Here is a 14,107-nt window from a genome sequence, read left to right on the forward strand (position 1 = left end):
AAATCCTTACACTGGCTCCCGTTAAGTTTAGGGCAGATTTCAAAATCCTCCTTTTAACATATAAAGCATTAAATGGCCAAGGTCTGGCTTACTTGTCTGAACTTATCATGATTTACAAGCTTGAGCGCAACATTAAGAGCTCAAGATGCTGGTCTGCTTAGGATTCCACAATTAATAAAATAACAGTGGGAGGTCGAGCTTTTAGTTACAGGGCCCCTAAACTGGGGAAAGGTCTGCCTGCTACTATTAGAGGTGCCCCTTCAGTCTCAGCTTTTAAATCCAGGCTGAAGATTCACAACTTCAGTTTAGCACACCCTGACTAGAGCTGCGAATTAACTGTACAGACGGCATATCTCTGTTGTTAGTCATTACCACTAAAACATAAGTAACAGGATAGTTAGAATTTGTTACTAACCCTCACCTATTCTGTTTCTCTTCTCGGTGCTCAAATGTGGCACTTGGTGCCTCGCCCACCTGACAAGTTGTTTTGCCTAGCCTAAGGTGAAGTCATCTCTGATGGAGGATCACAGGAATCATGGAAAAGAAGGGTCCTTTCATCGGATTGGCTGGCCCAGCTATGGAATGGCCAAATGGGGAGGCAACTTGATGGATGAGGTCTCCAGGACTCTAAACAAACCCAAATCCTATTATGTGATATCATCTACTGTTAAATTCTGCTCGTACTTGTAATATTTTTATTTTACTATTATATTGTATTGATGATTTCTTCTGTTCTGTGTATTGTATTGTATTGTATTGACCCCTTTTTTTGACCCCACTGTACGCCCAACCTACCTGGAAAGGGTCTCTCTTTGAACTGCCTTTCCCAAGGTTTCTTCCATTTTTCCCCTACAAGGGTTTTTGGGAGTTTTTCTTGTCTTCTTATAGAGTCAAGGCTGTCAAGAGGCAGAGCCTGTTAAAGCCCATTGCAGCACTGTTTGTGTGATTTTGGGCTATACAAAATAAATTGTATTGTATTGTATTGTAATTGGCAAACAGAAAAAATATGGGCTGAATGGTTGTTCATTTAGACCACTATTACCAGAACCAGGTGAAATTTCGGTAGCCTGTAAGGGTGCTGACTGACAATGTATCTTAACAGGCACGTATGACAGATGACATGCGCTCCCTTCTAAACTTATTTAACATTCCCTGGATTTCTTTGTTAGCCCAGCCACTAATTGAGGTCTGGACAATACTTAACAAACATTCTAACAGCCTTCTTTTAATACTATCAGAATGTCTGCCCTAATGTTACTGAACCTCTTCAACTTTGTCCACAGCCTTATTAATCCTAAACTAGTAATCACTTGTGTACTCACCACTTTCTGGCAAAGTTGCATAAAATCTGCCATAGACAAGCATAACAATGTATCACTGAAGTACTGAAGGAGGATCTCTTATATTATATCAGGCTTTCCTTCAGGGTCTGGTGATGGATCACTTCTGAGGCCTGTTTATACAACATGTCTTGCTTTTCCCATTACTTTACTCATAATTTCATGTTTCTGGTCTAAGGCACTGAATTTATGTTTACAAATTGAAGCTTTCATGAGTTCCACCCATTCCCGGATTACAAGTGGCAAGAGTTATTGCCTGTAAAGACTGGGGTTCACTGTTTAACCTGATATTTACAGACACCTGAGGAAGATCATACAGAGTAACTGAAGATATATGTATGTCTACTGTATTTAATTTGGGACAATGGCTGCTGTTAACCTCACTCTGTCTCTACCAATAATCTTGAAGCAATCAAATCTCCAATTTGTGAGCCCAGCTAACTGATTATATTACTAAAATGCTTCAAAGTATCATTGTCAGTGCCAACAGAAGACATCTTAGAGTTTCTCTTAAAAACTGCTCAGCAGAAGGTCAAAATTCAGAATTAACTGGTTGAGGTCTTGGCATATCTATGTTTTGGCTAATATACATTTAGATACATTTCTTAAACTGCTGCTTCTATTAAACAACATTCCTCTGCCTCTACCATTACAAGGTGTTTGACAAATTTTATTATCAACACACATAATGAACTTGTGCGTGAGGAAGAAATATTTAGAATTAAGGTGCTTCAGTCTTTCCAAATAATAAAGTATGGTGCTAATAGAACTATAAGAAACATGTCACGTATGTATTAATAAATAAGGATGTATTAAGCTAACTGTACAAATGTAATCTAATATAGACACAAGCGGTAAGAGTGTATTCCTGTAAGACAAATATACTAAACTAACTTTTAAGGTACCTTTTGATATTGTATAACCAATTATTATGTGTGATGATCATTATGTGCAAAATGTAAGCTATAATAAGATTCTTAAATTGTAACTGCCACATAGCCATTGAAATGTTGTAACTTTGATGGTGCAGAAGAATAGGGAAGTACATGTTTTGCAAAGTGCTCTCTCTGTAAACGGTCTTGCAAAATAGCCATAAAGACTACCGTGTACTTCTGCACGTAATGATTTAATGTGTCATCTTAAACTACTTGCAAACTGTGTGTGACCTCAAATTGAACTGCCATACTTCCTTTTTTGTTTAGTAAACGAACTGGCATAAAACTGAGCAAACTCCCTTTTTGGACAGGTTGTCTGATCTGACCTGTCAGTAGCAACTTGAGCAGGCAGGCAGGCAGCCTCTCTTACCAAGAATAAAGAAATTGCTTTTATTTTAAATTGGTGTTTTTGACTCCCATTGTTTTTCCGACTTCAGCGTCCACATGCACATAATAAACATATATAAACATGTATAAACATTTACACAATAAACTTACAGCAGTTGCTATGTACATATATTCAACTCAAAATTAAAATTCAACAAGTGTTTTATAAATTATAAGCATATATAACTATATTTCCCAGTAACTTATGATACTTGACCAAAAGTTCTGCATTGTGTTATCCCAGCAATCTGTCTCATGCTGATCTTGAATATCCGATGGCTTACGCCATCAGTGTAACCTTCCACTACACTGCTCTTTTCTTTCCTTTGCATAAGGCAACAGAAGACAAAAATATCAGTTACCTTGAATTTCTGATATTTTATTTCCTTGATGTCTGGGAGAATAAAAAGAAATAAAATGTAATGGAGGCTCTTGTACGCTTTCTGGGGTAGATTCTTCTATTTCCATCTTTCCTCCAGCAAGCCAAATTTATGCCCACTGAATGCAGGAGGAGTCCACACAATTGTGCTGTGGTCAGGAGCCAGAAACACTTCCTGCCAGCGATAGATCGATAGAGCCAAAATTAACCTTCTTAATATGTCTTCAGAGCAGTTGCTCTTACCTCATACATCATGAAGACTTTTGAGAGGCTGGTCCTAAAACAGCTATGACCACTGGCTTCAGAATATCTGGATCTTCTACAGTTTACCTATCAGTCACATAGAGGTGTGGAGGATGTTTTCATCTACATGTTATAGAACCTACTCTCACTTGGACAAAACTAGCACCACTCAGGATCACATTCTGTAACTTTATCACTGCTTTTAACACCACTTTGGAGAAAAGGCTTTGAATCTTGATGTCCCCACAATATCCTGATCATAAACTACCTGACCAACAGACAGCAGTTTCATAGTCTCCTGGGGAAGCGACTTGAGCTCAAAAGAAGCACAATGTCTGAGCAAACGTATCAGAAAAGCCTGCGCCATCACAGGACAAACCCTGGGCACACTGGAAGCTGTTGTGGAAAAGGATGGGGAAAAAGTGGATGCCATCTCTCCACAAGCACTTTTAGCCACAGGCACATTCCAGAGTAGTGTGCTAAGAAGTGCATCTGGGGTCTTTCCTACCCACTTGTATCTGGCAATTCAGTGCCTCCACCTGATGTACTTATTAAATAAATCCATACTTATTCATTTGTCAGTTGATCGATTGGCTGTATTATTTGTCCTGTGAGTCTGAATCTTGATGTTTTTGTTTTGCCGCTGTATGCATTTGAATTTCCCGCTGAATGAATAAATGTTCTTGCAATGATGATTTGGTGGTTTAGTTGTCAGAAGAGATAGGACACTTAGCAGTAGCGTGTAGAAGTACAAAATGCTTTAGTAGATGAGATGATAAACCTGAACTTGGGACATGTGAAGAAAGAGTGGAGATAAAATGTTGCAGTTGCAATGGAAATCACAGTGCTGGATATGATGGATGCACAAAATATAAGAAGACAAAAGAAGTTCATAAAATGAGAACCGAGTATAAAATGACTTATGTGGAAGAATTAGGTAATGTAAGGGAGAAAAGTAGGTAACAACAAAATAACATCAAAAATTCAAGAAGTTAATCTTCAGAAAGAAGAAAATAAACTGATAGAAATATAAATGAAGAACAAGTGGATACAGATGTTATGGCAATAAATAAAGTCAACTTTATAGCATGTTATTATGGTGATAAACCATACCGTTCAAATGAAAAGCAAAACTGAATAAAAATAAAAGTATAGTTAAGGCTGCAGAAAAATACATGCAGATTCAAGATATTTAATTTGATGATGTATTTGACGATATTTTATAAAAGGATCATTTTTTTTTTTAATGTCATTTAATGTTTTAAATTGGAATGCAAGGAGTCTATTAGGAAATTATTATGAATTTAAATTTTATTTACAGGATATGGATAATAAAACATAAATAATATGTACACAAGAGACTGGTTGAGGCCAGTACCTGAGTTTAAAATTCTGGGATACACAAGTATCAGGAAAGATAGAAGTGAAAATGGCAGTTAGTGTATGATATTAGTGAAGAATAATACACATTGTACAATTATTGAAACTGATGAGGCCATAGACCTGAGATATAATTTGAAAGAGGTATGCTGTAAAAAAGACAGTTGTATAATCATTCACTTTTGTAACCCGTGTAAAGCAATACGTTTTGATAAATTAGAAAAACTAGTTGGAAATAAAGGAAACACGGTCAATCAGTGTGGTGTCTTTAATGCTTACAATATCGTTATGAGGTAGTGAAAAGCAGATGAAAATGGTAGGATAAGAGATAATGTTATGGACAAATCTAATTTTGGTAGAATGATGGCTCAGGTACAAGAATAGATACAACAACAAACTAAACACCTTGAATCAAAATTATCTAACTCTCTATCTAATCAATTTAGTTCACTAGTATCTAGTGGTTAGGCTGGGAAATGTATATGATATATGGCCAGGAAATACAAAATACAAAGTTAGAGCATTGAATGGGTGATGTAAAGACCATGCTATTCCAGTGTTGGATTGGGAAAAGAAGAGAGCTCTAACTGATAAAGAAAAGCACATTGCCAAACATTTTAGGAAGATTTCTAGTAATGTCAATCTAGATAATGAAATGATTGATATTCTGCCCACACCACACGCTTATGCACGTAGTTATGCTGCGAGCTAAACACTCCTTCAACAAACACCCAAGGCACTGATGATATTTAGGCATTTAATAAAAGTGGTGTGAAACTGTATAGTAAAAGCAATACCTATCAGAATTTGCTAACTTAATATATATATTTCCTTAAAAATGCCTTCAAATTTAATAGAAACTACTTGCTATTATTTCTTTATGAAATGACATATATTACAAAACAGATTCTTTAGCACAAAGACATCCTGCCACTTCATATTCAAATACATAATAGGCCTGAACAATCATATACATACTGTATATATTTACGCATACACTAAACATTTGCAAAATAATAAACAGAGCAACTAAAACTCAAAACAATGTACTGTATATACTAATAAAGAAACAAAATACCTACAGATTATGCCTTTACAAAGGCAAATAAACAGCGGATGGAAACGGATGTTTGCCACCTGCTTCTCCATGTGCTGCTTGCTTCAAGATGGAGTCTTAATAGCAGTATAAAACAATACCCAGTCTAGCCACTAGAGGTTCCCCACAAACACATTTTAACAGAGGACAGAACACTCCCCGCCTTAAAGATTTCAAACTAACACAAACTCAACAAATGGGATCAACCCTGTAAAATAACGTTCATAGGTCTGTGTCCCCAAATACTAGAAGAATGACCTCAGAGACTGGTCACAGGAAAACTTGCATACATCATCTTTGACAATCTTCACTTCGCCTTCCTTACTTTTCCATCTTCACTGGGAAATGTTTTCATGATTTACCCAACCGCCATTCATACCTGTTAACTTTGTCTTTCATCATCACCACATCTCCTTCTTTTAGGTTTGGTTTCTCATATTTCCATTTGTGATGAGTCTGATGGTTATGGATGTACTCCAGTCTCCATCGTTGCCAAAAAATATTAGCTAAGATCTGCACTTGATGACATTGACTTTTGTAAAGGTCTCTATCAGTGAACTGATCTGGAGTTGTTGAAGGAACCCCAACTTTTTGAGTCAGAAGCATAGCTGGAGTAAGAATAAGTGGTTGATGTGGATCTGTAGACAATGGAACAAGTGGCCTGGACTTTATTATAACAGTAATTTCAGCCTTAAATGTAATCAAAACTTCATGTGTGATCTTCCTAGGTCCAAACTGGAGAAACATAGAATCTAATATTCGTCATGTTATGCCAATCATTCGTTCCCAACTGCCTCCCATATGTGAGGAGTGTGGAGGGTTAAACTGCCATGTGCATCCTTGATCTGTAAGATAACTGTTCACTTCCTTGTTCTTGCAGGCATTAGAGTCTATTTGTAACTCTCTGCAGGCTCCTACAAAATTTGTTCCTTGGTCAGATCTTAGCTTCTTTGCAGCTCCTCTGATTGCAAAGAATTGCCTTAGAGCATTAATAAAACTGGAAGTGTTCATTGATTCAATGACCTCAATGTGTATTGCTTTCGTGGATAGGCAAGTATATATTACTGCCCAATGTTTGCTATTTAGGTAGCCACCACGTGTTTTTTGACTACGGTCCATGGACCAAATACATCTAATCCCACATTAGTGAATGGAGGATCTGTGCTTAGGCGATCTATGGGCAAATATGCCATCTTTTGTTCTTCCCTTTTTCCTCTTAGCTTACGACAGGTCATACAATTGTGAATTGTGCTGCTGATGGCTCACTTTCCTACCCGACAACCCAGAAACCAGCTGCTCTTACAGTCCCTTCACTAAAATGTTTGCCTTGATGCTGCACCTGTTCATGGTAGTGTCTAATTAGCAGTCTGGCAACATGGTGCTTACCAAGTATAATTATTGGGTGTATTTCATCTGATGAGAGATGTGCCTTCGCCAACCTGCCTTCAACCCAAAGTAGACATTGTGAGTCAACAAACGGACAAAGTCTAATTAGAGAGCTTTGTTTGCAAATTTCTTTTCCTGACTGTACATAATTAATTTCTTCTGCATAGGTCTCAATTTGAACACTAGTTAGGATACAAGCTTTGGCTTGGTCATACTGTTCCTTGGTAAAGGGTTTGTTGCAGACATGCCAGCCATGGCAAGCGTTATTCTTGGTTGCTAGTTTAAAGTTATGATTGATGTGTGAGAGATGAACAATAGCCCTACAAAGTGATTTCCAGCTCGAAAACCGTTCAAAACATGCACTGCCAACTTGGTTGTATGACATTTGTGAGACACACACAGTTACCTCTGGACCTCTCTACATCAAATGCAGGATCAATGAGGTCAAATACTTCTGTCTGCAGCTGATTTCGTCTTGCGTCAGCCAGGAAAGCAGGTCCAGTTAACCATGAAGAACAAGCAAGCTGACTTGCTGGAAGTGCTCTTGTTGCATGATCAGCTGGGTTTGGGTGGGTGGGAATATACTTCCACTGACTTGTTTGAGATGCACTTAATACGCTGGATTCGGTTGTGGACATAAACATATAACCTTCTGGTTTCATTACATATGTAGCCAAGCACTACTTTGCTATCCGTGAAAAACCTTGTGTCATCCAGTTGTGTGTCCAGTTCTTCAGAAATCATCTCTGCAATTTCAACTGCAAGGACGGCTGCACAGAGTTCTAGCCTTGGAATGGTAAGTTTTGGTTTTGGAGCTAGTTTTGCCTTACTAAAGATGAAACCAACTTCAGTCTGTCCTTTGGCGTCTGTGACTTTAAGGTAAGCAACTGCCACAAGTGCTTTAGTTGATGCATCACAGAAGATACAGAGCTCTCTCCTTTGAGCTGACGAAAACGAGAGTGATGTGTAAAGTCTGGGTACTGTCAATTCTTTGAGATGCTGAAGGGAGTAACTCCACTTCTGGAACTCTTCGCACTTCTCACTGGGAAGTGGAGTATCCCATCCACATACACTACAGGTAAGTTCTCTCAAAATAAGACGACCTTGTATGCCTACAGGAGCAGCAAATCCAAGGGATCGAACAGACTGTTTACCATAGATAAGACACCACGGCGTGTGAAGGGCTTCTCACTGGCATCTACCTGAAAGGTTAATGTGTCTTTGTTAGATCCCATTTAAGGCCTAAACTGCACTGCATGGAAGGTTGGTCTTGGCCAAAGTCAAGGTCACATAGATTGCTGGTTAGATCCTCTCCTGGGAAGGCTTGCATCATTTCAATGCTGTTTGAGTTATCCTTGAAAATTTCTGTATTCATTATGTGGAGGAAAGTCTCATCTTCAACAGAGGCCGCTAGCTTGTTATCATCCTCTGAATGACTGAAGATTAGCTTATCTAAATTCTGTGACCAAGAGCTAGTAAATGAGGTAGAAGTTGATTTACCCTTCTCATTTGAGAGCTTCTCTTTACGCAGATACTGCTTTCACAAGGTTGGAAGTAGCTTGGTCATCCGTTCTCGAGGACACTGATTTTGAGGACTTTTAAAGATGACTTGTGAATGCCCCCAAACAGACATCACTGATAATGACTCATCCTAGATCTAATCGTTGGTCATAGGGGCATTATTTGGACCATTGTGTTGGCTTCTTACTTTGTGTGCACAGATAATGTCTCTGCCAAGCAACAAGAGAATCTCAGCATAGAGGTCAAGAGGTGGAATGCTGTTAGCAATAACTCTGAGATGAGGATGGTTGTATGCAGCTTCAGGTGTAGGGATTTCATCCCTGGTGTCAGGTATCAAATTGCACTCAATAAGGGTTGGCAGAGTAAGGCAAAGTATGACAGCTTTATAGTCTTTGGCTTGGTCCCTTGATGAAGCACAGCATCTGAAACAAATGCGATGTTCCTTAAAGATCATGCATGCTTCATGTGGTCTTTCTCTGACAGCATTGCAGTTTTTGAGAGTGTGAGGCTTATTATGAATTGGACATTTTTGTACAGATCCCTAGAGATTTTTCAGAGGAGGTAAGTGTGGTAGAGTCTTTGATAGCAGTTTTATTTACTGAGATGGTATTGGTAGGTTTCCATGGTTTGGACAATGACACATCACTTCCAAATGACCCTGCCCTAGAAGCTGAGAAAACAAACCTGGGATCAGTTTCCATCTCTGCATAGCAACACACAAAATTTACAAAGAATGAAAATGGAGGATATTGTACACAATTTTCTCTTTTATACCATGAGCCCTGGGAAATCCATTTCTCGTGAAGGTTGTGGGGCAGCTTTTCCACAATAGGATTTATTCCTCTGGCAGTATCGAGAAAGCTAAGTCCAGGTAAGTAACCATCATTTTTTGCTGCTTCTATTTCAAGGAGAAAATTTCCAAGCTCTTGAAGTCTTTGATAGTCTTTTGCTGAGACTTTTGGAAAGCCATCAAGTCTAATGAAAAGTGAAGCTTCAATTGCTTCTGGAGAGCCATGAAGTTTGTCTAATCTTTCCCAAACCATTTTCAGGCCAGATAGTGGGTGACGGACATGAACTGCTCTGATTCTTTTAACATGTCGCAGTGAATCGCCATCAAGCCACTTAATAAGAAGGTCTAGCTCTTCACTTGGTTTGAGGTTCAGTCCTTCTATGTCATTGTGAAAGCTAGATTTCCAGGACAAATAATTTTCTGGCTGATTGTCAAACAGCTTAAGTCCTCCTGTTAAAAGATCACGACGAGCCAAATATGCCGCAAGGTCAGACATATCTGAAGATTTGCTTGAGCAGATGGGTGGGAGCTGGTTTTCTTTAAACACTGCTGTATTGAATTGTGAGTGTGCTTTGGAGGCCATTGCACCAGCAGTCAAACTTATTGAAATTTATACAGTCATTAACATGAAGCTTTTGTTTTGATGGTTCTTTGGTAATATAATGTGAGAGTTCTGACTGTGGCAACTTATGTTTGTCATGAGGAGACCACCAAAATCTAATTGTGTGGGAAGTGGAGAATAAGTGATTGTGGCTTACTGAGTGTTGTAATGATGTAATGTTGTAATTTAAAAATTTTAATTAATTTTAAAATGTAATTTTCATGAACAGCAAAATGCGCTTGAATATATTCTTGAGTCCGATGAATTGACTGTTGTAGTGACATTAGGTATTTAGCTTCACTGATGCGTTTGTCATTTTCTTTAAATGCTGCTTCTTCGAGAACCTGTGCCTCTACTAATGCAGCCTCAGCCTCTTCCCTAAGAGCTTTTAAAGTTGCTTCTAAACGTGCCTGCTATACTTTCATCTCTATCTCTTATGTAGCCTTTGTGCGTGCAGCTTCAGCCTTTGGATGGGCCTGCGGCAGCGATGCTAACTGAGTACTTACTTGAGCGATGTGAAATTGTTGACCATACGGCATTCGGACCTGATTTCTAAGTCCTGAGGATCAATGGTGTTGGGGTTTGTGTCAGACATTGCTGACTCAAGTGAAACAGACAAACGTGTTTCCGATCCACGTGGCTGCTCTTGAAATGAAGTAAATCTTTTCACTCTTCTGCCCTCACCACGCGCTTTGCACGTAGTTATGCAGCGAGCTAAACACTCCTTCAACAAACACCCAAGGCACTGATGATATTTAGGCATTTAATGAAAGTGGTGCGAAACTGTAAAGTAAAAAGCAATACCTATTAGAATTTGCTAACTTAATATACATTTTCCTTAAAATGCCTTCAAATGTAATACAAATTACTTGTTATTTTTTATGAAATGACAAATATATTACAAAACAGATTCTTTAGCACAAAGACATCCTGCCGCTTCATATTCAAATACATAATAATAGGCCTTGAACAATCATATACATACTGTAGGCCTATATATTTACGTATACACTAAACATTTGCAAAATAGTAAAAGGAACAACTAACACTCAAAACAATGTATATACTAATAAAGAAACAAAATACCTACAGATTATGCCTTTACAAGGGCAAATAAACAGCGGATGGAAATGGATGTTTGCCACCTGCTTGTCCACGTGCTGCTTGCTTCAAGATGGAGTCTTAATAGCAGTATAAAACAATATCTAATTTAGCCACTAGAGGTCCCCAATGAACACATTTTAACAGAGGACAGAAAAATTGACATAAGGAATTTGATATTAAGAAGGTTTAAATAAAGTGAAGAGGGAATTAATAGCTTGGATGATGCCTATAATAGCTTTTTAAATTGGAAGAACTGATTAAATGTATGAAAGTAAATAAAATACATTTCAAGTCAAATATGGAAGTTATAAGGTATTCTTAAAAAGTTAAGTCCAGTAGTCAAGTTGGGGAGCATGCACTGGTACAGAGCGTTGCCGCACCCACCACATGATGAAACAACTCAGGATCCCGGTTTGCAACCCCAGGCAGACACGCGGTCCAGTCCTACACTCGAAAATGACCCTCTGTCTGCCGCAGCCAGGTGTTACGTGGGCGACCCCTTGGCCTAGTCCAGACACTTGGGTCCCCAACAATGAGGATCTTACGAGCGAATCACATTCTGTGAAACAAGCCACATGACTGTAGTGCGTAACTGACGCGCTCCCTCACAGTGCAGGTGATGTGCCTCACTCGAGAATCCATGGCCAACACAAAGTCACACCAAGGATTTTCCAGGGAGACACAGTACCAAACGGAGTCCAGTCTTTGTCTCAGATCACTGGGTAGTGTCCATGTCTCGTAACCATATAGCAAGACAGGAAGCACCAGGACTCTAAAGACTTGGACCTTCGTCCTTTTGCATAAATATCGGAAGCACCACACACCCCTTTCCAGTGACCTCATGACCCCCATGTTCTCCCAATCCATCTACTGACTTCAAAAGAAGAGTCGCCAGAGAAATGAATGTTACTGCCAAGGTAAGTAAACCTCTCAACAAGGCCGCGCTCTCCACAAACAGACACACTGCCAATGATCTGTGCCCAAGAGGTCAGTAAAAGTCTGGATCTTGGTTTTTATCCAGGACACTCGCAAGCCCAGACACTCAGACTCCTCACTCAGTCTGTTGAGCGCCCCGATCACAGCCTCCATTGACTCCGCGAAGATCACAGCATCGTCAGCAAAGTCAAGATCCATGAATCTTTCTTCACCAACAGATGCCCCACAGACGCCGGACCCCAAAACCCTGCACAACACGCAGTACATACAAGCATTGAACTGAGTAGGAGCAGAACACACCACTGACGAACCCCAGAATCAACTAGGAAAAGCAGAGGTCCTGCCTCCACTCTGCACGGTACTCACAGTACCAGCGTACAGGCCGCCATGATATCCATAAACCTCGAGGGAATTCCACGAACCCTCAGCATGTCCCACAGGGCAGCTCGATCAACTGAGTCGAATACTTTGTGAAAATCGACAAAGGCTGCAAAGGAACTCTGCAGATATTCACGCTTTGCTCCATGAGAAACCTCAGTGCCAGGATGCGATCGATGGTAGACTTCTTAGGCGTAAAACCAGTGTTGTGTCGTGTCGTTGGTAGGTAAGCAAGTGATCACGGATCCTATTGAGGACGACCCTAGCAAGGAACTTACCTGGTAAAGAGAGCAGTGTTGGCCCCCTGTAGTTGCTGCAATCCAGGCGATCACCCTTCCCTTTCCAGATAAGGACGACAAGTCCCGTTTTCCTGTTAGTTGGGATGATGCCAGTCTCCCAAATAGAAGCAAAGATTACTTGCAAGGCCAGGAGGACAGCCTTACTACCAGCCTGGAGAAGTTCACCCCGGATACCACAGATCCCTGCAGCTTTCCCCCTCAGCTGGTTCACCACCTGGTGCCATCTCAGTGAGACTGGGTGGTTCACAGATAAACGGAGGATCAGCCTCAAGAATCATGGACCCAGAGATATCCAAAGTCCTAGCGGAGGATCAGCTTTGAACAATTGCTCAAAGTAGCTAGACAAGCGGGTCACAACTGCAGTGTCATCCGTGAAGGACCGTTCCATCACTCGCCCTGACTGGGACTCTCCGAGGAACAGATTCAGATGTGCGTAATGCTTCAATTCCTCTGTAAGCAGGACATGGATTGCTTGACCACAGGTGGTGAGTTACTTGCTCACAGATTCTTGTAACAAACCCCTCTTTATATGCCCTCAGAACCCTCGCAGCCGTCCTTTTCAGTTCGGTACAGACCAGAATTGCCATTGAGCCGTGCGCTGCTACTCCTCTCGATGATATCCAGGGTGACCTGCGAGATGAAACACCTCCTTCTGCGAATACCGGTAACACCAACACAACCCTCAGGAACCTTCTAGGGTCTTGTCACAGAAGGTTTCCACATCACATTAGGATCAGCAGTTGCACACAAATCTGCAAGTTCCTCTTACAAACTGAGTGGAAACTTGTTAGAAACAGCCTAGTCTTGGAGTCTGGCCAAGTCCAGACTCATTTTCCTAGTAGGTGGTAACCTGCTGGACCTAAGATGGATCCTAAGAGTAGCAACAACAAGTCTGTGGTCAGAATTCACAAACTGGGCACTTCTGTAGACTCTGCAGTTTTGCAAAAGCCTCCAGCGTCTGCCCACGAGGATTTGATCGATCTCCTTCACCACAGCACTAGTATTGGAGCATCAAGTCCAACAATGAGGTTCAGGGCACTGGAACCAGGATCCAGCGATTTGCAGCCCCTGACCTTTGCAAGGTCAGGAACATGGAGCCACTTTCACCACGGTCACCAGACCTATGGGGACGGAGACAATCCGCATAGCCAGCCCTGACAGTGCCAGTGGCTGCATTGAAGTCACTCATGACCAGAGGAGTGTCACCTCATGGGCACCCTTCAACCACCAAAGCGCCAAATAAAATGTCTCCCTCACCGAGACATCACTCACCGCAGTCAGGGAGTGCTGTAATCCGAGTCTCATAATACGCTTGTTGAAAGGAGTGACATC

Source organism: Polypterus senegalus, unplaced genomic scaffold, assembly GCF_016835505.1.
Source record: "Polypterus senegalus isolate Bchr_013 unplaced genomic scaffold, ASM1683550v1 scaffold_1529, whole genome shotgun sequence".
Classification (NCBI taxonomy): domain Eukaryota; kingdom Metazoa; phylum Chordata; class Cladistia; order Polypteriformes; family Polypteridae; genus Polypterus; species Polypterus senegalus.